Source organism: Chrysochloris asiatica, unplaced genomic scaffold, assembly GCF_000296735.1.
Source record: "Chrysochloris asiatica unplaced genomic scaffold, ChrAsi1.0 scaffold00161, whole genome shotgun sequence".
NCBI lineage: Eukaryota > Metazoa > Chordata > Mammalia > Afrosoricida > Chrysochloridae > Chrysochloris > Chrysochloris asiatica.
The window spans coordinates 727,272-754,886 of NW_006408679.1; positions in this window are offsets into that span (position 1 = coordinate 727,272).

The following is a 27,615-nucleotide window of genomic DNA, read 5'->3' on the forward strand; positions in this document are numbered from 1 at the left end:
GAATGCGAAGTTCCAGACGGTGGTTCTGGGGTGACCTCAAATGGCTGATGGCGGCATTCAGCACAGTTGAATGGTAGTCAGGATCACTGACCAATCTACGCTAAGGGGGGCCTGAGATAATCTCTGTGAGGAGACCGGGAGGTGACATATGAAGCTATTGTGTGACCTTTTCCTTGCTCCTGCTCCCTCCCTTCCTCTTTGTGGCTTGTCTGTAGTTGGTCTGAGGAAGGACAATGGGAAATAGGGGAAATCCACCCTGCTAGGCACTATTTTGGTAAACTTTAAAAAGGGATTCACAGGGGATTATGGGATGACTATGCCCCCCGGGGAAACTAAGAACTTTGTGTCAAGTGGAGTGATCCACCTTTGTGGTAGGATGGCCCCCAGAGGGCAGTCTAGACAAGGTCATAGTACAGAGAGTGTGGTTTGTTGATACTGTAGAACCAGGGCACCCAGACCATTTCCCAAACATGGATACCTTGCTTCGGTTAATCTTACAGTTGCCTGCTTGGCTTAGAGGCCAGGCATCAAGGTTTTAATAGCTAAGGCAGGAAATATATCAGGGAAGCACTCTGTCTGGCCTAATAACTTTCAGCGGCCTACAGCCCCTATGATACTCCCATCTGAGCCAGAAGGCTTAGAGCCCCCATCCTATGCTCAAATAAGGAAACTGACTCCTCAGGAATGACCACTGTCCCCTGAGTCTATCACCCAGCCCATGGTAGCTTGCAGCACTCCACCTACACCTCGGGAACCCCCAGTGCTCAGTCCATACACCTCCAACCTTCCCAAAGCCATTCAGATGCCACTGAGAGAGGTCCAAGGTTCAGAACAATTGATCTGGAGGGCTGAGTCACTGAGGGCCACTGAATTCTAGTATACCGGCCATTCCACACAACTGACCTTCTCAAGTCGTAGCACCGTACCCCCTCCTATATGGAGAAACCTCACTTGTTGTTGTTGTTATGTGCCATGAAGTCAGTTCTGATTCATAGCGACCCTGTACAGGGTTTCCGAGGCTGTAAATCTTTAGGGGAGCAGAAAGCTGATCTTTCTCCTAAGGGACAACTGGTAGTTTTGAACTGCTGACCTTGTGGTTCACAGCCGAATTTGTAACCACTACGTTACCAGAGCTCCTTAGGAGAAGCCTCACTACTCATTGATTAATGCAGCCTGTCATCCAGACACATAATCCTACCTGGGTCGATTGCTGTCAACTTCTCCTCATTCTATTTAGTATGGAGGAGAGACACTGAGTGCTTCAGGCTGCCACCAAGTGGTTGGAAGAGAATGCCCCTGAGGATACTCTGGACCCAGAGACTATGCTAAAAATGCCCTGCCTAAGGAGGATCCACAATGGGACCCAAATAACAGGGACAGAATGAGACAACTAAAAGAATACAGGAATGCCATTCTCCAAGGGCTTCAAAAAGGCTACTAACATAAGCAAAGTAGCTAAGGTTATACAGAAACTGGGTGTGAGTCCGGGGACTTCTTTAAGAGATTGTGTGAGGCATGTCAAACCTACACTACCTTCGACCTGGAGGTATATACGGCCTTTGTAAGCAGAATGCGGGAGACATCAAACAAAAACTCTAGAAATTAGAGGGTTTTGCTGGCATGAATGCATCTCAGCTCCTAGAAATGCCAAAGTTTTTGTTAATTGGGAAATAGAAACTCGACCTCATTGCAGCTGATTTATCTCAGGCCAGATCACAGAGTGGTGATCCCCCAATCAACTGACCTGGAGGTAAGGGGAGGGGAAGAGTGAGACCAAACCTCCCTTCTTTATGACATGATCAGTGTGCCATCTATTGGGAAACAGGCCACTGGAAAAACAAGTGTCCTCACAAGTGACAGAATTTGGCAGCCCCACAGAAATCGAGGTCCGAGAGAGATACCACACTGTTCAACATAGCAGGAGATTCAATCTTTGAGGATTGAGGTTGACTGAGCTCAAGGACCCCCACTGAGCCCATGGTCTGAATAAATGTAGGGGGACAAGAAATAGATTTTCTTGTAGATACTGGTTCTGAACATTCCATTGTCATCAGCCCTGTGACTCCACTCTCCTCCCAGTAGATGAACATAATCAGGGCAACTGGGGCTCTGAAACTGGGGCTCTGACTCAACAATCTTTCTGCTTGCCCCAAATATGCTCCATCAGAGATCATGAGGTAACACACCAATTCCTATATGTTCCTCACTGCCTGGTCCACTACTGGGACGAGACCGACTAGGGAAGTTACAGCCCACCATCTCATTTTCCAATGAGGGTCAATTGGACTTATGCTTGCCTCTACCAAGGATGATCCTGACCCTTACCATCCCTCATGAGGAAGAGTGGAGGCTCTTCTCGAGAAAGCCCCGGGAAATTTTAAATTTAGAACTCTTCCAGAGATGGCCAGGAGTCTGTGCTGAAGACAACCTGCCCAGACTGGCAATTAACCAGGCCCCAGAGTGGAGCTCTGGTAGCGTAGTGGTTACGAATCGGGCTGCGAATCTCAAGGTCAGCGGTTCGAAACTACCAGCCACTCTGCGGGAGAAAGATGAGGCTTTCTGCTCCCGTAAAGATTTACAGCCTGTACAGGGTCGCTATGGGTCGGAACCTACTCCATGGCACATAATAACAACAAGAGTGGATCAAGCAAAAATCTGGGGCCCAGCCAGCGAGTCACAAACAGTATCGCATTCCCTGAAAAGCACTAGAGGGATTCCAAACCCACCTGCAGAGACTCAAAGAACACTGTATTATTGTCCATTGCCAGTCACCCTGGAGTACCCCCTTCTCCCTGTGAAGAAGCCTGGGACTCAGGACTATGGGCCAATACAAGACTTGAGGGCAGTAAACTAAGCTACCGTAACCTTGTACCTGACTGTGTCCAACCCGTTCACCCTCCTAAGCCTACTCCCTGCACAAGCCTCTTGGTTCACTTGCCTAGACTTAAAAGATGCATTCTTTAGCATCAGACTGGCACCTGAAAGCTACAAACTATTTGCCTTCCAGTGGGAAGACCCCCAAACAGGGTCCAAGACTCAATATAGGGTGGTGGGTGAAGCAGACAGTAGGGGAGGCTCCTCGGCAGAAGCTCCGATAAACCAGAGAAGGCGCTTCCGGGAACAGCCTGAGAATTTTAGATCTTGTACAAAGTGCTGGGCGCCAGGTTACCACTCCCACAGATGGAGAAATCTGACTGTGTAAAGTAAAATAAAGTGATTGCTGACTTGATCCAGATGCTGGACACTCCTGGCGACCCCTCAGCCTGGGCGAAGTCAGAGGGAGGGGCCACAGCCAGGCTGGTACAGTGAGTGACACAGAGCAAAAAAATGGAGTGTCTGAAAAAAGAGGTATGACAGACTATAAACCGTTCCATCCTCCTCTCCACTGTCACACCCTCACCGCCCAGCTTCAGACAGGTGGGAGCGTACCCCCAAAAGGGTCCAGCATTGCGCCCACAGTTTTCCTATGGCACAGGGAGGCGGTCCCTGGGAGGAGCCCCATTGGTTCCACAGACCGATCCTTTGGTGGCTTCTTATGACGTCTGACTTTGGGACCCAGCCCTAAAATTGACCCAGCCCTAAGAAGGGCGGGACCCTTTATATCTGATTTACCTAGCAAGAAAAAAGCAGACCTGACCATATAGCCAAAATGTATGTGCAACTTGTAAAATCTCAATATAAAAGCAAAGACAACAGGAACTATTATATTCAAGTACACGGATATTTTGAGAATTACACTGTGCAGATGCAGATACCTACCTGAACTTCAGAGATAAACATAGGGGACGATCTTTCTTCCATTCATTTCTTAGTATCTATCTGCCCACCTCCATGGTGATGACTATAGGAGGGGTCTGAGTGAGAGGACACCCCCTATACAAAGATAACTACAAAACACTACTATAAGAAACCAAAAGAGACTTAATAAAATGGAAGAATCTACCATGCTCCTGGATAGGAAGACTCAACATAGTGAAAATGTTAATACTTCCCGAAGCAATTAACATATAAAATGCAATCCCAATCTAGATTCTGATGACATTCTTCAAAGAGATGGAAGAATCAATTACAAACTTTATATGGAAAGAAAAGAGACCCAGGATAAGCAAAGCACTGCTTAATAAAAATAATAAGGTTGGAAGTCTCTCACTCCCTGACTTCAAAATTTACTACACGGCTACAGTGGTCAAAACAGCTTGGTACTGGTACAACGAAAGATACGTTAATCAATGGAACAGAATCGAGAATCCAGAAATTAACCCATCCACATACAGCCAACTGATTTTAGACAAAGTGCCTAAGTATATTGCATGGAGAAGAGATACTCTTCTACAGATGGTGCTGGCAGAACTGGAAATCAATATGCAAAAGATTGAAATAAGACCTTTACCTCACCCCTTATACAAAAATCAACTCAGCATGGATTAAAGACCTAAATGTGAATCCCAAAATTCTAAAGACCATCAATGAAAGAATAGGGACAAATGTGAAGGTTCTAATTCAGAACATATACAGACTAACAAACATTTTGGAAACTACACAAACCAAATGGACAAAACAGATGATTGGGACATACTAAAAATTAAAAACTTATGTGCATCAGAAGACTTCACCAAAAGAGCAAAAAGGGAACCCACAGAATGGGAAAAAATATTTTGTAACGACACATCAGACAAGGGACTCATTTCTAAAATATATAGGAAACTATAACACCTCTACAAGAAAAAGACAAATAATCCAATTAAAAAATGGGCACAGGACATGAACAGACACTTCATCAAGGGGGAAATTCAGGCAACCAACAAACATATGAAGAAATGTTCATGATCACTAGCCGTTAGAGAGATGCAAATCAAAACAACAATGAGACATCATCTCACACCAGCAATAACAGCAAAGATCAAAAGGTAGGGGACAATAATGCTGGTGAGAATGTGGAGAGACTGGGACCCTCTTACATTGCTGGTGGGATTGCAAAATGGTCCAACCACTCTGGAAAGCAATATGGAGCTTCCTCAGAAGGTTGGAAATAGAGATACCTTATGATCCAGAAATTCCTGTACTTGACATTTGTCCACAAGAAATACGAGCCGTAACAAGAGTAGATATATGCACACCAATGTTCATAGCAGCATTATTTACAATAGCAAAAACATGGAGTCAGCCAAAGTGCCCATCAACCGAAGAATGGATAAACAAACTGTGGTACATACACACAATGGAATGTTATGCCACCTTGAAGAATAACAAGGAAGCTGCAAGCCACCACATAACATGAATAACCTTGAGGACATTATGCTGAGTGAAATTAGTCAGTCACAAAAGGAGAAATACTGCATAGGACCATTATTGTAAAAGATTAAGAAAAAGTACCCATAATAAAAGGGGAAAAACAATTATATGCTGGTTATTGGGGTGTATAGGGTAGGGTGAGGGGATGGAGGGGATGGTGGAGCACAGGGTAGGGAATAGACACAGGATAGTTTGTGTGCTGGGAGGTGGTGGACAATACACAAGAAGGGGGAGGGGAATGGAAGAACAAGGGGGATGGGAGAACAGTTAGGTTAAGTGAGGCAGAGGTAAATAATGATGCATGCATGATCTTGGAATATAAGGGCTCTGGGATACAGGGAATAAGGCATGGTTTGAATGGGTTGTTGTTGTTGTTAAGTGCTGTGGAGTCGGTTCTGACTCATAGCAACCCTGTATAGGGTTTTCGAGGCTGTAAATCTTTATGGGAGCAGAGAGCCTCATCTTTCTGCTGTGGAACAGCTGGTAGTTTTAAACTGCTGACCTTGTGGTTCACAGCCCAATTTGTAACCACTACGCTACTAGAGAGAGGGAAAATAATGTTAAGATGATTCGCTGTCTTTTGAATTTTGCGTTTCTTACCTACTATTATAAAATAGACTCTTGAGGGGGAGAGAAAGGTATAGCCAGAAACATGCCCATAAAAAGCTTGTAAGTCCATCTTCAGCCTATAACTGATTGGAATACCTAAAATGGGACTAGAACTTGTCCAGTGAGGGAGGCTTCCTGCAGAGTCTTTGCATTGCATAAGACATAAGACTATGGTGACCACAAGACCATAAGATCAGGTGGACTCCTGATCCTCATCCAGAACATTTTGAGGTAGGAAATTTCCACTGACAGAATAAGCAAACCAGTCTGGAACAGCTAGAAGAAATAGAAGATACTTCTTGAAAGAAAGACCAGCAGGAAAAATAAAAAAAACTACTACAAGAATAAGTAAGTCATGTGTCTGGGAGCCATCAAGGCAAGTGGTCAGCTCCCCTCAGGGAAAACCCCCTTCCAAGACTAAGATTCAAGGGGAATACATGAGCAGTCATGTGGTCTTCCTGCTGAGAACACTGGTCACCTATAAGGGAAGGTGGGGGAAAACCAGTAATGATATTGTGAGCTAAGTCCGACCACATTCAATAGACTCCTGTGAACTTGGATTGAGACCTGGTTGGCCAGCAGTATGACAAGACCTGGGGACTCCTTGGCCCAGAGACAGTTACATGGCCCCAGAAAACAAGAGCAGAAAGTTAAGCATCCAGCTGATATGAAGTGAGAGGAGATGCATAAGAACACCCATACTTGCAGATGGTACCCATTTGACCTGGCTTCAATGCCTGGATGATCAGAGCTTGGCTAAAAGAAGAAAGAAGAGGGAAAAAAAAAGTAATCTGCTTGTGGATGTAGTAACTCAAAAGAAGGAAGAAATATTTGCAGCGTGGATCATTCCCACCCCATCGGCACATGGGTTTAATAGGGATGGGCAACTTAGACATTAGCTACCCAAAATGGGGGGAGGGGCTAAAAAGGCAAGAAATGACTGGCTTACAAGCTTTCAAGAGGTGGCCTAGTTCCAGAGGGTGCGGGGGGAAAGTAGAATCTTTACTGAGTGTTTTCCAACCTGTCTGGAAGGGTCTGGTGAAAGGAAATGAGGATAATACTCTTGTGGTTCAATAGTGAATAATTGCTATCAGTACTAATTGTGAGTGTTGCAAATGTAAAGGTAGGCATTTTATAACAAAAGAAGGAGAGTGATTGACTTTGTAGTCCAGGAGCAGAGGACCCTGGGACCATCAAGGGAGAAGAGCAGAGTATGGGACCCTATCCAGAGAAGCAGCAATGCCAGATGGAGGGAGAGACAATGACATGGAAAGATGAAGTGGCTGGAGATTCTGGACTCTGGGAAGGAGAGGATCTGTGTGTTGACAGCCAGGGGGCAGGCTTGCGGGGTATACCCTTTGACTGTTTGATGATGCATACAGGGAACTGTAATTGTTGCAATGAAATGAAATAAGATAGTATGACTGTAAAGCTAATGTTCTCCCATGTAAACTATCACATAATTCACAATAACAACTTAAAAAAAAAAAGACTCAATACGCCTGCACATGGCTTCAGACCTCAGAGTTCAGGTAGGGTAGAGCGCATAAATGGGACTCAAAACAGGGATTATGCCAGGAAGCAAGACTAAATTGGGTCCAAGCCTTGCCACTAGTCTTGTTCAGAGTCTACCTTCTAAAGGTACTGGATATTCCTCTTATAAGATTATGTACAATAGACATCCACCATCTGCCGGGAACCCCCAAAGAGCTAGGAGAAACTGAACTATACTGGCAATTAGAGATTCTAGGAAAGGTAGCTAAGAAAATTTCTGTCAAATGTGTAATTGACAGAAACCTGTTAGTCTGTTTGCACCTGTTCATCCTTTTTCTCCAGGGGACCAACTTTGGGTTAAGGACTGGAATCTAACTCCCCTAAAACCCAGGTGGAGAGGTCTCTTCATCATCATTCTAACCACGCCAACGGCAGCAAAGTTAGAAGGGATCCCCATCTGGATTCATCACAGCAGACTAAAAAAAGCAGCACCACAGTGGACAGTGGAAACAGACCCGGCCACCCTCCGCAAGGTGACGTTAAGATGATCGACATTCCCTGCTCCAGCCACAGCTCAGGAGCTGGCTGGTCCACACACAGCCTAAACCTGAGGATTATTTTCCTATCAAGCCTAAAGGCTCACCTGTTAGCAGCAGAAAAAGGAGATGGTGATTGTGACATGTGCATCCAAACCATCTGAGTGGGTTGGTATATCACCAGAACTTTGTTTTTTTATAAATATTCCCACTGTGAAGGCACTCAGGAAATGCATTATAACTCAATTCAGTTCTTCATATGTGCTACTCTAGAAAAGACACGTGTGTTATGACCAAAATGAGCCCTGTACTCTTTTTGCCTTTGAAATTAGGGCTGTGGTGTTTCTACCTGGTTCCAATGCTGGCCCCATTGTTGCTCAAATTGAGGTAAAGGGAAACCCCAGCCAGATAACATTGAAATTCAATGCTTGTCATGCCATTAATTACTCCTGGGGCCTTACATGTACCTCGCTAAATTGGGAAAGAAGTTACATGGTAGAAAATAAGTACCTTTGGGGAATAAGCCCGTCCTGTTGTATGTCGTGCTTCGTGAAGCTGTGTCAAATGGGCCACCTGGCAAAAACCAACAAATAACACCCAGGTGCTACTTAAAGAAGTAACCATGTCTAAGTGCCAAACCTATCAGTGAAACCCTTCAAAATGGACCACCACTTAGCCCCAGAAACCACAGTGGCAAAAAGGAGTGTGGGTGTTTCTAGGGGTTAATGGGAAGGGACTGAATTCTGGCACTGCCATTTTCATTAAGGGGTAGGTCCAGAGTCGTCTGGAGAAAGTGTTCCAGGTGTTTCATTCGTGCTACGAAGAAATCACCCGCCTTCTTCCTGAAGGTCCACAGTGCGTCTGCGTCAAAAACCTTTTTCTAGGGATGGCGGAGAACATTGCCAAAATCCTAAATGTAACCTCGTGCTTTGTGTGTGGAGGTACATTAATGGCCCAGAATCAGTGGCCCTGGGTAACCCAAGAAATAGACTCAGGTGTTTGGGAAAAAAATGAATGTCCCAACTCCCAAGACTCCTCCTGCTCAAACTTTCACTGAATTGACCCCTTGGATACTACGAACCAGTGTCATAGGCTGGCACTGCCTGGCACGATGGGGAGTGAACTTAACCCAGTGGGTCAAACTGTTTAGGACAAAAGGTCTGTAATGAAACCTCAAAACCAGTGAGTGATGAGGAGACCAAAAATTAGAAATGAGGAGATCAAAAAGTAGTCTATCAGAATAGACTGGCCCTACATTATATACTGGCATGAGAAGGTAGAGTGTGTGGGAAGTTTAATCTAACTAATTGCTGCTTAGAAATAGATGATGCAGGAAAGGTGATCAGTGAGAAAATTGGAAAAATCAGAAAAATTGTTCATGTCCCTGGGCAAACCTGGAATGGGTGGAGTCTCTAAAGCCTGTGGGGAGGATGGTTCTCTGCCTTTGGGGGATTCAAAACCCTCATAAAGAGGAGTCCTAGTCTTGTTTGAGTTTTATATAATTATTCCATGCCTCCTCCCATTAGTAGCCAGAGACATATGCTCTACCACTGAGACTATCATCAGTCAAAAGAAAGCATTGCAGATGCTGTATATGAAGCATTATCAACTCGTACAAGAGCAGGCAGATGGTGAGACTCCAAATAATTATGTTATGGAGTCTCAAAGAGGGGAATGAGGGAGGAGGCCCCTGCCTATAAAACCTTGAGGCCTAGGTCACACACAAAGGAAACTAACAGCTTCTTCTGCTTTTGTAAAAAGCCGCTTATCTAGGAACCTCTGATGAGAAAGTAAGATGGTGGTCTCACCACTCAGCCCTATGTAATCCTATATAAAGCTAATACGAAAGCTATTTTGGGGAGCTCGGTTTCTTTGGCACGTTAGCCCACCGATGCTCTGCAGACAATAAAGCGTCTTCCTTTAATAACACTGGTGTTCAGGTGATTTCTTTCTCCCATTGGGGCCTTGTATTCCTGCAACACTATTAGGTCAATTCCGACTCACAACAACTCTGCATAGAGTTGGTGATTTTGAACCGCTGGTCTTGCTGTTTAAACTGACTCTGTGGCCCAGTGCTTACCCCACAGTGCCACACTGTTGTGTTGATATTAATTGCAATTCTGCTGCTCATGTGTTTTCCTTTTTGTGGAAATAGGTGGTTTCTGGTAGGATTCTTTGTTGTGCTATACCCTAGATTTTGAATCCTTCCGTCTATTCCTAATTATCCTCAGACCCAAATTTTGCTCCTATATGCTTGCAGCAAATACTCCGCATGTAAAACTTACTCAGTGCAGAAGTTTTTTTTCTTTCCAGTAGAATCATGGATTCGATAGCCTAAGGCAATGGCACTAGCATTGAGCTAGAAAAGCAAGGCCTGGCTTCTGGTCCATATTTTGCCACCTACTCACCTAGTGACCATGTTGTGTCTGTTGAACCTTCTGAGTTTTTTTTTTAAATTATTATTTGTAGGAAGAAAGCTTCATACTGAAATTCCCAGTGTAAAGACTTAGGCAGCAGTCACCAGTGTGTGTTGGGGAGCAGGCCATTTGTTTGTTTTTAACCTGCCACTTCCAAAGTTTACTTGGTGGTGGTGAGCTGTTGTGAGAGATTTTCAAGATGGTCCATTATCAGTAATGAAGAGCTCAGGAGATCACATTGTTTATTTACACCCAGGGATATGTAAGCAGGATGAATTGGGGGAAGGGAGGAGAGAAGTCTGTTCTAGGACTAGGAACTTTAAATAAGAATATGGTCTTTAAGACCATGAGCACCATTAGGGCTACTCTGGGGGAGGGAAAATGGGACATTCTGGGGTAGAACTATAAGAGGGGAGCTGGAACTAGAGGAGGTCTTTTTCGAGATAGGGGAACAAAACTTTTGGTGGGCCAGCCATGGCTACTGGGTTGGGTGCCTGATTTTGCAAAATCGAATAAAGAAAACCCCACTCTTGGTAAAATGAGTAGAGATTGGACAGCTGATATCCGAATTGGTATAAAGGTTGGAGGGTGGCGGTATGACTGATCCCTGCAATTTAGGAGTTTGGTCTTGGACTGATGTTTAAGTTTGATTCTCCTTCTCTATTGTGAAGTCAGAGGAGATCAGATGCTGCCTCCATGTCCTTTTTAACAAAAGGTAAATAAAAAAATATATTGATACTTGGATTCCAGGTTGATTCCAAACAAATAAGGTTTAAACTTGTCTCTGAGATCAATGGATGATTGCAGACATGTTCTCTCAGTAATTCACTTTAGTCTCATTACAGTGCCTTCAAAACAAGTGCAATAAAAAATGACTTCTGTTTTTTATTGACTTATTGAGTCAGTTAAATTCAAGGCAAAGAGACCCACTCAGAAGTTTATAGTGACTGGTTTTGGGGATTTACAAGGGGTAATCCTGATAGATTTTATCAAATAATGCAGGTATGATCATAGGGGCTTGTTATGAAGACGTTTTAAGAAAATTGTAAACCGCATTGGTGAGAAAAACACCAGGAAAGTTGTACCAAGATTTTCATTTCTATCACAACAATGTACCTGCTCATAGTACATTGTACAGCAAGGGCTGTCCTATGAGAATTTCCTTGGGAAACCTTATCCCATCTACCCTATAGCTCTGATCTTACCCCTTCAGACTTGTTTTTGTTCCTCAAACTCAAAATTCCTTGAAAAGCAACACAATTTGATTCCCTCAAAGATGCAAAAAACTATTTTGGAAGAGTGTAGAATTCTTCAGGGAAGGGTTTGATAGATGGAAACAGTGTATTCAGAATGGAGAATATGTTCAGAAACAATAGCTTCATTTTTTTATGTTTAAATTTTTACTGTGAATTGAGTAAATGTTTAGAGACAAGATCATCAGTTTTACATTCAACAAATAATGCACTTTGTTTTAGCTCAGTGATTGCAGTCCCATCCCTGGAACAATAGTTATCCCACTTCCTTCCTTTGGCTCCCACCTCCACTTCAACTGTCTATCCATCGCTTCTAACCTTCTCTTAGGTATATGTTGCCCCTTTGGTTTTGAATGATAGACCATGCCGTCAGTCATAGTGAGCATACCTTACTAGTGTTTCCCCTATATACTCATCTGAAAGCAAGGTCACTAGGATGAGTTCCTTTCCAGACCTGAAGGGTGGTCGAGGGCCATCATCTCAGGTTCTTCCAGTCTGTTTCTGTCTAGTAAGCCTGTTTTCTTGCTGTTTTTTTTTTTTTCAGAAAAATAATTTGAAGTTTTGTTTCACATATTCTGCCTCTCCATCTGGGACCTTCTAATGGAATCCCTTTTCAGAGCAATTGATTGTGGTAACTGGGGGGCACCATCTAGTTCTTCTATCTCAGAGCTGTGGAGACTGATGTTCACGTGAAGAGCAGAGATGTCAGCTTGAGGACTAAGGTGCACCTGACCAAGCCATGGTATTTTCAATAACCTCATATGGATGCGAAAGCTGGACAGTGAATAAGGAAGATCGTAGAAGAATTGATGCCTTTGAGTTGTGGTGTTGGAGGAGAATATTGAAAGTGTCATGGACTGCCCAAAGAACCAATAGATCTGTTTTGGAAGAAGTGCAGCCAGAGTGCTCCTTGGAGACCAGGATGGCTAGGCTTCATCTCTCATACTTTGGACATATTGTCCGGAGGGAACAGTTGCTGGAGAAGGATGTCATGCTGGGTAAGGTGGAGGGTCAGAGAAAAAGAGGAAGACCCCTAACGAGATGGATTGGCCAGGTGGCATCATTGATGGACTCAAGTGTGGCAGCAGTAATGAGGTTGGCCCAGGATCAGACATTGTTTCGTTCTGATGTGCATGGGGTCGCTATGAGTCGGTTCCGACTCGATGGCACCTGACAACAACAGCATTGGACTAGTTGATTCCAAGCATCTTCAATTCTCATCACTCTTCTTTCTTCTGCAAATGGAGAGACCAATAGCTGCACCTTAGAAGGCCATGCATGAGCTTTGAATATCCCAGATGCTACCCATCTATAAAAGCAGTATGTAGAACATTATCTTTGTGGACTTTGTATATGCCAATTTACCACGGTGTCCCCTGAGACTATGGTCCTGAGCCCCTAGGCTCAGCTACTCATTGCCTTAAGATGTTTGATAATATCTAAGAAAATTTCATCATTTTGCCCACTGTATACTCTACCACATTCGTAGTTGTGTTTGCAGGAAAGGTAAATTCTCATATACTAATATCCTCTTTGAAACTCTTAAATATCTGAGGTATGTATATATATATATATATTCCACTTTTTCTCCCATACCCATTCAGTATGTGTCTCTGTCCATGTGTCTATATTGTTGATCCAAGGTTGTATATATATCACTATTTACTTCTATCCCCTTTAGCCCTCGTGTACTCCCCTGTGTCATCCCCTGTTTTCATCATTCTTCTGCCAACTTCCATCTTTTTCCCTTTACTTATTTGAGGAGGGACCAATCCCTGAAGAAGGCCATCAATTGGTCCAAGCTTAACAATGATTGTGAAGTTGGCACAGGACTGGAAAGTGTTTTGTTCTGTTGTGCATAATGTCGCTATGCGTTGGTAGCGACTTGACAATACCTAGCAACAATAACAACTAACAGCTTCTTGCATATTGTCCTTCTTGTCACTCAAGTTAACATGTATCTACCCTCTGGTGTGGCTTTGTGAGTTAATGAACTGGACTGCAAAGTTGGATTGAATTTCAAGGTCAGTGGTTGAAGTTCACCAGCCGCTCTTAGGAAACCCTATATAGGGTCGCTGTGGGTCGGAACTGACTTGATGGCACTTTACAACAACAACAACACCCTCTTGCCGGTGAACTACTGTCCTTTCCACCCTTGGAAACCATCCAAGAATGTTTCTTTTCTCTCTTTCAAACTATTCAAGTATATGTTCTGTGTCTATGCACAGAACACAGTTTTCCCAAGGTTGTGTTTGTATCATTACTTACATCTATCTCTTCTAGCTCTTGCATACCTCCCTGTGTCTTCACCCATCTTCATTATTCTTCTGCCACCCTCCATCTTCTTGTATATTGCCTTCCCCATTCTTGTATATTGCTTTCCTCATCACTTGAGCTAACGTGTGTCTACCTTTTAGCCAACGAATTACTCTCCCTTCACTCCCATCCCTGGTAACCATTAAAAAATGTTTGTTTTAGTCTGGTAAATCTTTTCTTAAGCTTTTACAATAATGGTCTCTTATAATATTTGTTCTTTTATGATTGACTAATTTCACTTAATAATGCCCTCCAGGTTCATCCAAGTTATTAGGTGTTTCACACCATTGTTCTTTAACATTAGGTAGTATTCAGCTGTGTATATGTACCAAAGTTTGTTTATCCATTCTTTCATTGTTGGACATCTTTTTGCTATTGTGAATAGCACTGCAATGACCATTGGTATACATATCTGCTCATGTCCTGGCTCATATTTCTTGTGGATATAGACTAAGTAGAGGAATTTCTGGGTCATACTAAGTAGAGTATTTCTATTTCCAAATTTCTGAGGAATTGCCATACTGTTCGATCAGAGTGGTTCAACCATTTTACAACCCCACTAGTAATGTGGGAAGGTCCCAGTCTCCCAGTCTCTCCACATCCTCACCAGCATTTTTTTTTTAACTTCAATAGCTTTATATCTTGATATTTTTGTTTAATAACGGTTTCTATGATTTTGTAGCAATACTTTGACTTACCCTTGTACATTGAATATTAGATGTTACTAGGGAATTATCATACATCTTCTTTCATTGTGCTCATATTATTGTTGTTAAGAAGTACAACCAGGATGCCCCTTAGAAGCCAAGATGGCTAGACTTTGTCTCTGATATTTGGGACATATTATCAGGAGGGACCAGACTCTAGAGAAGGACATCATGTTTGGTAAAGTGGAGGGAAGGTTCCCAATGAGATAGAGTGGCAAAATGGCAGCAATGGACTCAAGCATAGCAGCAATTGTGAGGATGGAGCAGGACTTGGTGATGTTTCATAGGGTTACGGTGGGTCGGCACCAACTCAATGGCACCTAGGAACAAGAAGTGCCTTTGAGTTGATTCCAGTTCATTAGGACCCTAGACAGTGTTTCCAAGACTTTAAAAAATCTTTGCAGGAGCAGAAAGCCTCATCTTTTTCCTGCATAATGGCTTGTGGGCTTGAACTGCAGACTTTGTGGTTTGAAGTCCAGAGCTTATCATATGTAGCCATCGCACTCCCAGTGCTTATATATTCTTGTTCTTAGTGCTGTTAGTCTGTTCCAACTCATAGCGATCCTTTATAGGGTTTCTAAGGAGTACCTGATGGGTTTGAACCACCAACCTTGTGGTTAGCAGTCAAGTGCTGATCCTCCAGTGCCACATCAGGACTTTTGTGTTTATATGTTAGATTGTTTTTAATTTTAAGAAATGTAGCTGATTTTTTGGAGACTTTAAGTATCATGATATCTGTAACTTATTTTCAAATTATTTAGTCATGTACATGATATATGGATTTGTGTATGCATACATACATACACACATATACAGTGATAGAACCAATGGTGACAGATACCAGTGTTTTAATCAGGGCAATGGCTATATGAGTAAACATAGCATTCTTTTAGTTTTTCTAATGAAAAAAAAATATGTTGAAAAGAAAGAGGATTAGAAGCTCCATGATTTTCCATTATATCTTTGTCTCTCTAGGTATCTCAAGGTCCAAAACTCCATTTGTACTTCAATAGTTTCTGTAACCAAGCCCAGTGCCTAGCACTGCAGATTTCTGGGATTAATGACTCAGTCCAATCTAATCATTAACCAGGAGGCTATAGCGACCCTCTCATAGACTGGCAATTACACAAATGTCACTGAAGTGGAAGTGGACATTGACATCCTTCTCTCGTTATAGCCCTCACTTGCAAAGTGAGTGGGCAGTGATTGCAGTTCCTGATGCCTGCCAGCAAAAGCAAATGTTTTTAACTTTGCTTCCAGAGCAGTTAATGTAAAAGAAAATAGAAATCAGTACCAACCAGATTCCTAATTAGCATCACTCATGTTGATTGCTGCTTCTGTCTCAGCTAAAGCAAGTCAAATAATGTAAAATGCTAAAAGAAAACATAACCTTAGGGTACTGAGCTTGTATTATTGTCCTAAAACGGACAGGTTTTTAGGAAACTTTTTTGGCAGATATGCACTGTTCTGTCATATATAGGATTTCAAAGAGTAGCCCTGCTGTAGGGAGAGTTCCTGGTCATTTTATGAGAGCATCAGGGTTGATTGGGCCAGCTAAGTTTTTATTCACTCCCTGTCCCCATTACCTGAAGATGGAAAGAGCTGTCTTGTACCAATATAACTTTATATGTTTTGAAATACAAGTTGGTCACTTTTTCTCTATAGTACTTTTTTTTTTTTTTCATTATGTGGCAAGTGCCAGACATGTAACATGTATTTGAACTTGATAAATCTATGAAGCCTTTCCTCATTCAAAGAGCACATCTCTAAGAGATTCTTAATTTCAAATGTTCTCCCTATAAACTGATAAAATGTCCCGGATATTCCTTTAACTGCAGAATTGAATATCTCTTTCCCATATTGCTTATTTCCAAACCCTTGTGACACAAATATCTTTTTGCAAACACTGGGTTCTAATAATTTCTGGAAAACATAATCACTATGGAAATTGTTGTGCAGCAAGAAAGGGCTGTGTTTCTGATAGAACACTGCTTTGTTTGATCAGAAAGACTAACTATATACTCTGAGTTTCAACAAGAGTGCCGACTAGAAGATTTTGCACCTTTAAGTTGTTTATTCAGGCCATGTATCAGTCCTACAAAGTAAACTTTTGTTTAAAAAAAAAAATGTGGTGACCATTGGGCTATCTACATTCTACCTTACAAAACAGTCCATTAGTCAACAGACTTTGTAGAGACAAAATTTTGCTGAATGTAATTAAAAAAAAAAAAAAAAAATTGCAGCAGTGCATCCACAGGGAAGGCCAGAAATTTAATCCAGAAGATGTGGAATGAGGACCATTATCATTGATATCACCTGGATCTTGGCTGAAGCAGAGAATACCAGAGAGGTGTTCACCTCTCATTGACTATGCAAAGGAATTTTACTGTGGATCATAGCAAATTATGGATAACATTGTGAAGAGTGGGGATTACAGATTCCCAAGACTACATAAGGGATTGCATCTCAACATAAAACAAAGACCCTCACAACTGGCTAATAAATAACACTATGATAAATGGAGAAAAGATTGAAGTTTTCATAGATTTCATTTTGCTTGGATCCACAATCAACATTCATGGAAGCAGCAGTCAAGAAATTCAATGGCATACTGCACTAGGCAAAGCTGTGGCACAAATCTTCTTAAAAGTGTTATAGAGCAAAGATATCAGTTCGAGGGCTAAGGTGCAGTTGACCCAATCCATGGTGTTTTCAGTTGCCTCATATGCATGTGAAAACTATACAATGAGTAGGGAAGGCCATAGAAGAACTGATTAATTTAAGTTGTGATGTTGGAGAAGAATATTGAAATTACCATGGACTGCCAGAGAACTAATCGATCTGTGTTGGAAGAAGTACAGTCAAAATGCTCCTTGCAGGCAAGGATGGTGAGACTTTTTCTCTTGTATATGAGCATATTATCAGGAGGCACCAGTCCCTGGAGAAGGATGTCATACTTGGTGAAGTGGATGGCCAGCTAAAAAGATGGACTGACATCAGTGCAACAGCAATGGGCTGAAGCATAACAACAACAATTGTGAAGATGGTGCAGGAACACGCATTGTTTCATTTTGTTGTGCATAAAGTTGCTCTGAATTGGAACCAACTTGATGGCCCCTAACAACAATGTAGGGTTTCTAAGGCTGTAAATCTCGGTTTTTGTTGTTAGGGGCCACTGAATCAGTTTTGACCCCTAGTGACCCTATATACGACAGAAAGAAACACTGCCCAGTCCTGCACCATCCTCACAATTGCTGCTACACTCGAGCCCATTGCTGCTGCCACTGTGTCAATCCATCTCGTTGGGAGGCTCTCTCTTTTTCACTGATCCTCCACTTTACCAAAGGAGCTCTGGTAGTGTAGTGGTTACAAATTGGGCTGCGAACTGCAAGGCCAGCAGTTCGAAACTACCAGCTGTTCCGCAGGAGAAAGATGAGGCTTTCTGCTCCTGTAAAGATTTACAGCCTCGGAAACCCCGTACAGGGCTGCTATGAGTTGGAACTGACTCCATGGCACATAACCACCACCACCACTTTACCAAGCATGATGTCCTTCTCCAGGGACTGGTCCCTCCTGATAATATGTTCCAAATATCAGAGACAAAGTCTGACCATCTTGGCTTCTAAGGAACATTCTAGTTGTACTTCCTCCAACACAGATTTGTTTGTTCTTCTGACAGTCCATGGTACCTTAATATTATTCTCCAACTTTATAGTTCAAATGTATCAGTTCTTCTATGGTTGTCCTTATTTTCACATGCAAATAAGCCTGTTGAAAACACCATGGTTTGGGTCAGGCACATCTTAGTCTTCAAATTGACATCTTTGCTCTTTACTTTAAAGAGGCCTTGTGCAGCAGATTTGCCTAATGCAAGATGTCATTTGATTTCTTGACCTCTTTAAAGTTTTAAAAGCAAAGATGTCACTGTGAGGTCCTAGGTGCATCTGACCCAAGCCATGGTATTTTCAGTTTCCTCATATACATGTGAACACTGGACAATGAATAGAGAAAACTGAAGATGAATTAATGCCTTTGAGTTATGATGTCGACAAAGAATATTAAATATATCAGGGGCTGCTAGAAGAAAGAACACATTATCTTGAGATAAGCATAGTAAAAATGTTTCTTACTATAGTGAGGATGGTGAGACTTCTTCATCTCATGTATTTTGTACATTTTATCAGGAGGGATCAGTCATTGGAGGAGGAGACCATGCTTTGTAAAGTAGAGGGTCAGTGCAAAAAAGGAAGACTCAATTAGCTGGAGTGACACGGTGACTGCACCAATGGGCTCAAACATAATAAGAATTGTGAGAATGGCACAAGACAAGGCAGTGTTTCATTCTATTGTACATAAAGTCTCTATGTACCAGAACTGACATGATAACACCAAACAAGAGAGACAATGCTCCTCCTAGTTGTTCTTCAGTCAGTCCCTGCACAGCAGAGTGAACTGTTGTCCAGTTGAACTGTTGTGATCCATAGGTACTTTTGTTTTTTCTTTACAACTATTTTTTGTTGTTGCAAAGAATATTTGCAGTAGGGCATACACCAATTCAACAATTTCTACCTGCACAGTTCAGTGACATTGAATACAGTCTTTGTGCTATACAAACATTCTTACTTTCCTTATCCAAGTTGTTGCTCTCCCACTAACATAAAGTCATTGGCCCCTAAGTTTCCTGTCCAATCTTTCAAGTTCCTGTTGTCGATTTTGTCTCACATAGATAGATCTGAAAAGAGTACTGTCTTAGTCTGGGCTTTCTAAAGAAGCAAAACCAGTGAAACATGTATATGTTTCTATATATATAGAAATTTATTATTAAGGAAATGACTTGCAATTGCAGAATCCCAGGTCCCCAGGGGTAGAGAGAGAGAAAGAGCCTTTTGTGTGTGTCCATTATATTGGGAGCAGGCCACACCTCCAAGGAAGCATCCCTTTAATTGATTGACTGCTCATAGCCACTCATCATTGAATTAACTGTTAAGCCTCTGGAAATCCTGGCCTAGTCAAGTTGATACAGAACCCTAACCATTACATGTACACTGCTCAATGTAGGCAGTCTTCATTAGTTAAGTTAAAGTACATATTGTTTGGTTTAAGACTTTAGGAAATATTTTTGATGTAATATTTAAGGTTTAAAGATTATCTCAGGGCAAGCATTTGAAGTATTTTTCAAACCTCTATAGATCCAGAAAGTTTGAATTCTATAGGAATTTGTGGTTCTGCTCAGTGTTTTCACCATTTTCATCAGGATTTTTCTATAGAAAAATCTAAGGTTTAGAAATGGTAGACAGGCACCATTCGTTTCTTCTGGGTTCACAGCACAGGATGCATTATTCATGGTAGCAATGAGTGAAAACCCTATGGATTTTTGTTAGAAATAGATTACCAGGGCTGTTTCCTAATCTATCTTAGTCTGGTATTGTTACCGAATCCTTTTCAGTATCATAGCAATATACAACCTTCTACTGACAGCTAGGAGTGGCTGTGTGTGATGTGCATTGGATGCAAATCCAACCCAGCGGGCCTCCTGCATAGAAGGTGAGAAGTATGCCACTGCATACTATTCTCATAAGGGTTTCTAGGAGGACAAAACTGACCCCATTAAATTTCATACAAGGGAAATAAAATTGATACAAACATGAAGTAACTTTTTTATGGTGGTACTTCTTAAGGTGCTTTTTAAGAAAAGAAAGAAAGAAAGAAAAATCTATATTTAAAAAGATTTGGAAAAGTCAGATCTGCATACCAGACCTCTCCTTTGGAGGACCTCATTAACATATTGAAAGCTCAGGAAAGTCCTGTAATAAAAAAAAAAATATGTTTGATTCTTTATTTTTTTTTAAACCCAGTATTTTTTTGAATGTCTTGACCTATGGAACTTAAAAATAATTGCATAATATCAAGTCATTGTTGTTGTTAGGTGCCATTGAGTTGGTACCAACTCTTAGCGACTCTATGAACAACAGAACAAATCACTGCCCAGTCCTGGGCCAACCTCACAATTGTTGTCACATTTGAGTGCATTGATGCTGCCACTTTGCCAATCCATCTCGCTGGGGGGCTTCCTCTTTTTCTCTGACCCTCCACCTTACCAAACATGATATCCTTCTCCAGTGACTGCTCCCTCCTGACAATATGTCTGAAGTATGAGAGACAAAGTTTGGCCATCCTGGCCTCCATGGAGCACTCTGGCTGCACTTCTTCCAACACAGATCTGTTTGTTCTTTTGGCAGCCCATCGCACTTTCAATATTATCCTCCATAATATCAAGTAATAGCTCAGAAAAGACACCATGGAAAATGAAACAGTTAATCACCAAGAAGAGCATGGTATTCAAAGAAACTATAAAAAATGTTAGGAGGCCATCAGAAATTTGCATACTGACATTCTTCCAGTTTCTAATGGAAATCCATTTTTCTAAGCATATTTGCATACTCAGCTTCTTAATAACTACTCCCAGGAACACAGCATATTATAGAATGTTACAGTGTTATAGAACATATTTTCTTGTTGCTGCCTCTTTAAGTTAAAAAAATATCTTGTTGTTAAGTGCTTTCAAGTCAGTTCCGACTCATAGTGACCCTGTACAGGATTTGTGAGAAGCTGCTGGTGAACTTGAACCACTGACCTGTGGTTCAAACTGAGCTTGCAGTCCAGTGCTTATCCTACAGCACCACATCAGGACTCCAAAAAATATATATGGTGGTGATGGTTATGTGCCGTAGAGTAGGTTCCTATTCATAGTGACCCTGTCTAGGGTTTCTGAGGTTGTAACTCTTTATGGGAGCAGAAAGCCTCATCTTTTCCCATGGAGAGCTGGTAGATTTGAACTGCTGATTAGCAGCTTTTGATTAGCAGCTCAGCGTATAATCTACTATGCTACCAGTTGTTGTTGTTAAGTGCCGTCGAGTCGGTTCCGACCCATAGTGACCCTGTATAGGGTTTCCGAGGGTGTAAATCTTTACGGGAGTAGAAAGCCTCATCTTTCTCCCGCGGAGCGGCTGGTAGTTTCGAACCGCTGACCTTAAGGTTCGCAGCCTGATTCGTAACCACTACGCTACCAGAGCTCCTTAAAAAAACAAACCATACATATGTATATATAATCCATTATTGTTATTTATCATTCATCTCTCTACCCATCCATCCATCTCTCTATCTACCTACCTGCATATCTCCTTATCTCTTTTCTTCAAACCCAAACCCAAACCATTGCTGTTAGCTCCCAATGATCCTACAGGACAGAGCAGAACTGCCCATAGTGTTTCCAGGTTGTAAATCTTTATGGAAGCACATCACCACACCTTTCTGCCTTGGAGACAGTGACTGTTGGGTTCAAACTGCTGACCTTTGGGTTCATAGTCAAGCACTTTAACTGCTGTGCCACTATGGCTCCTAGTAATTACTACTAAACTTTGGTCTCTATGCACTTGCTTATTTTCGATATTTCATACAAGTGGGCTCATACAATATCTGTCTTTTTTGGGTCTGATTTACTTCAGTGTAATGTCTTCAAGGTCCATTCATGTCACAGCATGTATCAGAACTTCATTTATCTCTATGGTTAAATAATATCCCATTGTTTACATTTTGTTTATCCATTTATCTGCTGATGGGCACTAATAGATTTTTTAAAAGGTGGTTTTGCTTGATAGGAAGTTTTAAAACTCTGAACCTACAGAGTTCTCTTCCTGCTTCTCTGACAACGATCCCTTCCCCCTACCTGCCATTCAGAAATAAAACAGTGGCGAGTGCCCATTTTCCTCAGAGTGGCATTGATTTTATTTCACTAGATTACATCAACATCTAAGCTTTCTGTGGGGCTCAAAAAAAGCTCTTCTAGACTTGGTGACTTTTCTCACTCTTGCAACTTTCTTTACCTTAAACCCAAGTCAAAATCTTCCTAAGGCTCTCTTTGACCTCACTCAGTGCAGCTCCTCTGACTGCTGAGAAATGGTTCATGGAAAATGACATTTGACAGCTTAATTGGATCACTGCCCAGGTAGGTGAATCAACGCAAGAAGTGAGCATCTTTAAAGAAATTGCTTTGAAATGTATCTTGAAAATATATGGGTCAGATTCTTAACCACTTTATGCTTTCTAGTTAGTGACCAAGTTGTTGAATATATTTCCTTGTTGTTGTGTGAAATGCCTTTGAGTTGGTTCCAACTCATAGCGACTCTGTAAGGAATAGCTGGTGGGTTTGAATTGCCAACTTTGTGAGTCACAGTGCAGTGCTGATCTTACATTGCCACACCAGGAGTTCACATTCAGGACTGTTTAACAGTGTAAAAATGGATATGCCCAAGAACGAAAATGTCCGATTGCCTTGTTACTTGTTCCTTAAAGGATGATGACCTCTCTTTTTTTGCTTCCTTCTCTCCCTTTCTTTTCCTTGTGATTAAAAACAAAACCAGAATTAAACAAAAAAACCCCATAAAACTCTATTGAAAGCTTTTATGTCCCTCAACATGACAAACATAAATATGGTTTGTGTTCCAAATTTTTTCCTGAAGCTGGCACATATGGAGCTGGCTTATTTTCTCAGTTTTTCAGCTGCACCATTTTATAGACATCATAATAAAATGTGAATGACTGCTCTAGCCCACAGTCCTTGCACTGAGTACATATCCTTCCTCACTGGGGACACTGCTTAAGCTATTTAGTCCTTGTGATTACTAACTGTCCTTCTGAATATTAAGTACTAGGCAATTTATTGCCTGTTTTATTACCTTGTGAGAATGGTATTAAACTTGTATAATCCCAACCACATGTATTGTCTTTTCTTCTTTGACCTCTTAGATCTTCTAAGCCCTAAATCTAAGAGTGAAAGGAACACTTAGATTAAAAATAAATAAATTTAACTGGTAATAATTTTTTAACCTCATTATTAATCCATCATTTCATAGTTTAGATGATAGCTTTTTTATTTAATAGTTTTGTAATTTAATGTTGACAGTTGGGCTCTGCAGAGTATGTGAGAGTCAAGGTAATTTACGTCTGATGATACATTATTGCCATGTCTCTCAGTGGGGTAAGTTGATATCTGAATGTTCCCAGCCTATTTCAAGGACCAAATTATCTCCTCAGGTGTGGGGAACTGACATTTATTTAACCAGCTGAACTAGAGGATTAAAACATTTGAATCAAATTAGGGTCAAAGAGAGGAGACCAAACCTCTGATTGAAAATATAGTGAGATCTGATCACCAATGGAATACAGGCTTTCTCACATTCTTCCAGTTTCTAATGGAAATTTTTTTTTTTTATGGTCCATTAAGGGCTCAAAAATAAGGAGTTCTTAGGTAAGTCCAGGATGTTGTTGTTTAGTGCCACTGAGCCAGTTTTGATTCTAAGCAACCTTGTATACAGTTTCTGAGGAGCGGCTGGTGGGTTTGAACTGCTGACCTTGTGTTTAGCAGTCTAGTGTTTATCCTATAGTGCCACACCAGTACACTTAGGCAAGGATAAATCTTAGCATTTCTAGTATTTAATTTTGATCATATGGAATCACTGACTTAAAGCTAAACGGATTTTTGTTTTGTTTTGTTTTTTTGTTTGCCATCCAGTCATTTGTTTGAATAGTGTACACAAATTAGAGAGGCAAGAAAAACAATGTTTCAAGGGGTGGAAGGGGCAGAGGAAAGGTTTAGCAAGTCCCAAAGCTGATGCAGGTAGGGGTATTGTTGTGAGTTGTCATTGAGTCAGTCTTGACTTATGGTGACACTAAACACAACAGAATGAACCAGTATCTGGTCCTGTGCCAACTTCATGGACATTGATTGGTATGTGTGAGTCGCTGTGTATTTTGAGTGTTTTCTAACCTCGAGGGTTCATCTTCCAGCACTATATAGGACAATATTCATTAGTTATTTTTCAGAAATAAATTATCAGGCCTTTTTTTCCTACTCTGTCTTAGTCTGGAAGTATTACTAAAATCTGCCCACCATGGGTGGAACCTCTTGGTATTTAAAATACTGATGGTATAGCTTCCAGTATCAGAACAACACACAAGCCATCACAGTGTAACAGACTAATGGATGTAGGACATAGTCTTAGGAAAATAGAATCTACTTTGCAAGACCAGGGAATAGTTAATAATAAACACAAGGCAAACATAACCGTGAGCACATCCTGTGTGTTTTGTCACAAATAATTTCCTCATTGTTGGCGCCAATTGAACTGTAATAAATAAAAGAGTCTCAAATCATGAATCAATATAGACTTATCTAACTGTGGCGCTGTGGGGTAATGTGTCGGACTGCAAAGTCATTTAAACTGCAAGATAGGTGGTTCAAGTTCACCAGCTGCTCCTTGGAAACCCTATACAGGGTCACTATGGGTCAGAATCAACTTGATGGCACTTAACAACAATAACAACAACAACAACTCATTAATGGAGTCCTGGTGTGGCACTGTGGGTTAATGTGCCAGACTGCAAAGCCGTTTGAAGTGCAAGCGGTTCAAACTCACCAGCTGCTCCTCGGAAACCCTATATAGGGTTGCTATGGGTCAGAACCAACTCGACGGCACTCAACAACAACAATAAGAACTCATTACTAGAAAGGACTGTCTAAAGAACAATACTCTAAAGTCGAATTTTTCTTTCACTTGCTTCTCAGTACCTGCTTGGGGTTTTGAAGGGTCTAGAATATCTTAGCATCCTTGACTGTGCACAATTGCACTTAACCTGCCAATCATTGCTAAAGACAAAGTGAGAGCTGCTCTTTGGACACATACAGAAGCAACAAAACAGTGGAATGGAGCTTGGCTACATACCACTTCACTGTTATTACTCTCAGGCCAGCAACTCAGGCCTGGGAGTTACACTTAGACCCAAGTTGGAAATGGAACCATGGATGCCAGTGAGCAATGAAAAAATCCTGGGAAAGTTGTTTGACTCAGGGCTGGCATGGAATCATTGTGTACGTCTAGTTGCTTGTGCACAGGTCTGACAATTGAATAAATGGAGTATAGAAGCCCTGTCCTTCTTGAATTACCATTGACTCATATCAGAGCAGGATGTAATTTCTTCTCTAAGAGCACCATCAACCTGAACATGATTTGGGGCTGCCTTTCTAACTAGGCTGCAACCTTTAGAAGAAGCCACAAATAACCTTGGCAATAAGTTCCTTCCTCCCCTTGAGCATTCTAAAGCCAGTTTCAGTCAAAGGCAAAAGCATGAAGCTGAAGGGTTCCAGTGCCTTTCGTCAGATTCCTGGTCTTCACGCACAGAAACCTCCAGGGGCAAGATGGAATGCAGGCACTATACCCATCACCTTGTCCCCAGCATCCAACAATGAACTGGTATAAATTGAATACTCAGCAACGAATGAAAAATAAATGAATGGGGAAATGTGAATTCTTTAAATTTCACCTCAAGCTTATTTGCAACTTTATTGGTAGAGTTAATCCAAAGAATTAAATTACTTAAATTCATCAGCAAAGTTTCCTTCAGGGTGAAAAAGAAAAGAAAGAAAGAAAAAAAAAGAGTAATATGAGAAAGGCATGACATCGTTAGTTTTGTCAGAAAGTCCAAAGCAGTGGTTCTTGGGATTTTATCAGTCTTTATAGTAGGTACCTGCTGACCAATTCCCCAAACAGGATAGTTATCTTTGTCCCATTTAAGGCTTAATAAATGAATATGCTGAAAAGAACAAGTTGAATTTGCAGTCTTTCACTCCTAGTACAAAATAGTGATGAGGATAGAGTCCAAAGCCATCATGCTGGCAGGATCCCTGAAGTCCAGGACCAGAATAGGTCCCAGAGAAGGGCTCTTTGTGCTTGGATTCTGAGCCCTGGTTTTCAGTGTGGCTCTCCAAGATCTTTATTAAATCTTTTTTTTTTTTTTCCAGAAAGATGTTTATTGTGTTTATAGAACTGCAAAGGATTTCAACTGTGTGGGTCATGACAAACTCTGCATATCATTGTGAAGAATGGGCATTCCAAAACAATTATGTTCATGAGGAACCTGTACATAGTCCAAGAGGCTATGTACATTTGAACAGAACAAGGAGATACAGACGGCTTAAAATCAGGTAAGGGGTATGCCTAGGTTGTATTCTCTCGCCATATTTAGCATAGACGAGTGTACACTTTAGAAGCTGCGTTCATTTTTTGTTGCAATATTTCAATGTGTATTTATTTTGTCACTTCCTGGAGCCTTTTTTTTTTTTTTTTTTTGCCAGTGCCAATAGAGATGGCACATCTTCCTTCAGTAACCTTGGCTCTCAGTTATATGCTACCTCTCAAAATAGTTGAAAGTTAACCTTCGTTTTTTTTTTTTTTTGTACAGTGACTGTGTATTCCTTCCATTCTGTATCATTCAATATCTTGTCCATAGAATTCTTGAATATTGCAACTTGAGGCTTTAATATATTCTTCAGTTCTTTCAGCTTGAGAAATGTTGGGTGTGTTTAATCTTTTGGTTTTGTAACTCAAGGTCTTTGTGCATTTGGTTATAACACTTTGTCTTCTTGAGCTGCTGCCCTTTGACATTTTCTATTCAGCTCTTTGGCTTCATCATTTCTTCATGTTGCTTTAGCTTCTCTACATTCAAGAGCAAGTTTCAGAATTTTTTCTGGCATACATTTTTCTCTTTTATTCTTTCCTGTCTTTTAAATGACCTATTTGTTTTCTTCATGTGTAATGTTCCTGATACCCTGCTAACTACTACTCATCTGGTCCTTTATTAAGTCTTGCTGTGTGTTTTTTCATCTTAGAATTCTTAACACTTTTCTTCTGTTTGTTTGCTGGCAATGATCTAGAGGTGTAGGTAACACTGCCTTTAATAATCTTTTGATTGTTCCTGTAGCATTTCCTGACTTCTTCCTTATTTTTCTCAACTCCATTGTAAAGTGCTTTGAAACATTTTATAATCATTTTTCTGAATTCTTTCTCAGGCATTTCCAAGGCCTGCCCTCCTTCCAGAATGGAGTCCAGGTCTACCAGGTCATTTGTCTCAGACATTTTGTCTTGTTTCTGGACAT